The sequence below is a fragment of the Triticum aestivum genome, chromosome 6D (assembly GCF_018294505.1).
Source record: "Triticum aestivum cultivar Chinese Spring chromosome 6D, IWGSC CS RefSeq v2.1, whole genome shotgun sequence".
In the NCBI taxonomy this organism is placed as follows: Eukaryota; Viridiplantae; Streptophyta; class Magnoliopsida; order Poales; family Poaceae; genus Triticum; species Triticum aestivum.
The window spans coordinates 460,774,954-460,779,159 of NC_057811.1; positions in this window are offsets into that span (position 1 = coordinate 460,774,954).

Consider the following 4,206-nt stretch of genomic DNA (forward strand, 5'->3'; position numbering starts at 1 on the left):
ATATCCTGGATCCTTTGAGGCTAGTAGGCTTTTCTCAGTCGACAGCACATGGTCGTGCAGTCTCCTGAGATCCCCTGATAGTGCCTCCAGCGGTTTCGGCGGTAGCATCGGCTCGCCCGTGAGATGGAACATGGCCGCACCTTTCACGGGTACACGCTCTTCAGAATCCATCGTCTGGCTGCTATGTGCTCTGGCTTGTTTGGAGGCAGTTATCTTCCCCGATCTCTTCCTCTCCTTTTTCTTGGGCACACCTTCCAGACCCTTCCTTAACCCCTGCCCCAGGGTTCCCGGGCTAAGCACTGTACGACCCCCGGCTAGTTGAGCCTGTGTTGAGGCGGCATCTTCAGGCGTGTCCTGTGAGGAATTCATGAAGAGAGACTTTTTGCAATCCTTCCAACGACCTTCCTGCCCGGGCATATCATCCATATCCTCATTAGCATGCTGATAGCCCGATTCGTCATATGGTTGACTCATCATATCTATGTCACAGTCATACGCGTTTGTATTGAGGAAACCCATAGGGTCGACCTCCGTCTCATCATCCATTCTCTGTTCTACAGGACCGATTACATCAGCCAGTACTATTGCACCCCCTTCATCACGTCGTCCGCCGCTCTCACCCGGCACTACATGAGCTGGTAATTGCGTAGGCGGGGTGGTGGTCTCCGCACATGCTTGTTGATGTGTGGTTATTGGTGTGCGCTCGGCCGGATCCAGACGAAGAAGATTCTTCGGCCATAGCAGCACCCAACCCTTGCAGCTTCCAATCCGCGGCGGGGTCTCGTCGTCCTCTCCCACATGCTGTACTGGAGGAGGCAAAGCCTCGTGCCCCGATTTCACACTGGACAAGCTAACCCTGAATTGCCCAGTGGGGATTGGCTGGTTGTGGAACATGGGTTGCAAGGGGTCATTATCATCCCCTTTCCCACGTCCACCTTCTGGCTTTTGAGCAAGTAGAGTATGGTGCACGAGGTTTCTTCGGCCTGCAAACACATATGTCTGTGGCGTAAAACATCTGAAAGGCAACGAAAATGGAATATTCTATATATATATGTTGGTGCGACATGTAATTACCGTGACGGCGTCGAGCTCAGCCAAAGACGAAGGCCCACCTAGCGCGCCAGAGACTGAGGACGGGCTGCTATGAGCGGGAGCGACTGTGAGAGGAGTCCCGATTGCGTGAGCAAGTGATGGTGCGGTGTTGTTGTTGTTCATGGAGTTGCTCCCGACGAAACTGGGCATCGGGAAATCATGTACCGTCTTGTCTGGATTTTCCTTCGTCCAGTTGATGATAGCTGGAACCAAGTTAGTAGCGAAATCATTTCTGCAGGCAGTTACAGCTGCATTGACTGCCTGCTGTAGCAACTCATTTTTCTCCTCGGCTGTTTTTTTCGCGTCCTCAGCTGCTTTTTTCTCGACCGCAAGCTTCACCTTCGCGTCGATGTCCGCCTGACTAAACTTCTTTTTCTGCTTCTTGGCCTCCGGGCCCTCGTTGTAAAACACCTTCCACGTGGTGCCATCTCGAGCGCCGTGCACACGACCATATTGCGGTCGCTGGCCCAAAGGGAGTCCCTTAAGTTCGTTCAAGGCCCGGTTGAGAGGGATGTCCCACTTGGGCCTCATCGGAGAAGTAGGGCTTTCGGCTGCAAGCTGGTGTTGCTTCTCCTGCAGAAGGAGCGTGAACCGTTTAGGAATGTGTAGTCGACTAGATATGGAGCTAAATGTAAGGTGCTAAAAGAATAATTACCAGTAGTCTAATCAATTTCCTCGTGATCTGGTCCGTGTAAAAAACCTTTTTTTCCTTGTCCCACTTGTAGCGGGCCCTGATGAAGTCACGCTCCAAGTGGTTGGTGAACTTCGTGAAGGGGTCTGGGATACCCGCGGCTTCACGTTCCGCGTCCTCCTTATACCATATGGGCCTTTTACCGAGGTAGCCACGGCTTCCGAGGCGATGCTTCCCCGTGTTCCTTTGCTGAAGGCTCTTGAATTTCGCAGCCTTAGCCTTGGCTGCCTCGGTAGCGCAAGTGTCCTTGAACTTTTCGAACTCCTCTTCTGTAAGTGTCGGATTTTCCTCCAGAATCTTGGACAGGGGTTCCTCAGCCTCAATAGCTCGTTTCACCCTCCCTTTCCAGGAGGCCAAATCATTGCTGAACATGCCCATGGCGTGATTGTTAATCTTTTTCATCTTCGGATCATCCCACGGTTGTTCTATGTTATCATCCCGGTCGGGGAACTTGAATCTCTTGTGCAACTTCGTCAGGAGCAACTGCGTCAAATGTTCTTTACTCCTTAAGTCATCGTCGTTGATGCTCGCGCATTCCCGTAGGATGCATCCTACTTGGTTCCCATAGCACTTGCGAGGTTCTTCCGGCTCTAATGGCTCAAACTTGCCAGGTGCCATCTTTGTGATCACTAGTCGTCCAATCCCTAGTTTGTTAGGTTTTCGTATCCTCTGCTTCTTCTGCTTCTTCTTTTCGGTAGCGGCATCGGCGCCGGTACCTTCCCCCGGTATCTTCCCCGCGGTACCTTCCCCGCCGGTCTCGGCGCCGCCATCGGTGCCGGCGCCGTCTGTGTCGATGTCGGCGTCAGTACCATCATCGAGGCCGACCTGCAAACCTTGCTTAGCAGTCAAATAGTCGAGGTACTCTTGTTCACCCTCATAATCCATCTCGTCTGCATCTTGGTCAGAAGGCCCAGTTTCTTCGTTGTTCGACATGTTTCCTATGATTAAGTCTCCTCGTTTATTTCTAAAAGTATGAAAAAATGAGAAATGACATAAAAAAGAAATCTATGTGCCAGCACTCGATATGCCTACTATCTAGCACAAATCATGCCAAAATTCACGGAAAATTTCGGCATGACCTTTGCTAAAAAATGGACATATCAAGCGCCTGAAATTCACCGGAACAGAAATGAATCAACATTCCGGCGTAACATAGGCCACTCGGATCATTTACCAAAATTGAACCAAAACATCACATGTCCAAATGACATGTTCAAATTCCAAACATGACATGTCCAAAACATGACATGTCCACATATCACATGTCTAGTTCAAATTTGCATATAAATTAAGCCTACCTAAATAACCTAATTAAGCTACTTCCCTAACTAAAACCTAAGTAAATTAACCGAAGAACCCTAGCTAGCAAAGAGAGGGGGGGGGGTTTACAGAGGGTGCAGGGCGAGGAGGCAGGCCCGACGATGGCCGAGGTTGGGAGGGGAGGAAGCCGAGGAGGGAGGCGTGGCGCGTCGGGGTCGGGGGCGAGCGCCGGGTCGGGGGCGAGTGCCGGGGTCGGGGGCGACGCCGGGGTCAGGGGCGAGCGCCGAGGCGCGGCGGTGCGACGGGGGAAGAGAGAGTGGGGATTTGGGGGGAAAGAGGCGGGATGAAGCAGAGAGAGTGAGGATTTTGGGTTAAGTGGACGTAGCAGTAGCGCATTTAGAACAAACGCGCTACTACTATTACAGGCAGCTATAGCGGTTTTATACGGAAACCGCTACTGCTACCTTGACTAGCTGTAGCTCTTTTTCAGTCAAGCGCTACTACTATAACCAGTTTTCCTTTTTGTTTTCTTTTATTTTCTCTCACTTTTTTTTCCAAGAGCAGTGAACGAAGGGAAGGCGATATATATTGCATCATTTGACGGTTAAATATGTATACAAAATAGGAACATATATATTACATCATTGGACCCATGCATAAAAATGGCTAAGTGTGTATACAAAATAGGAACATATATATATATATATTACATCATTTGACCGATAACATACGGTTCCTCAGCGTTGACGATTTCGTTTTTGAGTTAGCTTCTTTCCCTTCTTGTTCGTTGAAGAATAATTGAGCCCCTCATTGTGACTTTGCCTTTTCCATGGAGTACGATTTTTCTTATGTAATGTATTATTGATTCTTCTTTTGACGTATACTTCATCATCATCGTCATCTTCCCTCATTAGGTTGCCGTACTGATCATAGTCTTCCTCGTTGGCGACTCCATCCATTCGAATGATGTTCCTTTTGCCCCTCCTCACGAAAACACGGCTGGGATTGCACTGGTCGGTTATGAAGAAGCATTGTGTCACGTGCTTAGCATGTACCCATGGCTCGTTTTTTGCGATAGTGTTCACGGTAGCGCTCTTGGCGTCGGGTATAGTCATGGTAGTGAAATTCCGGTTTTCTCTTTCGACATTCTTAGCCCATCTGAC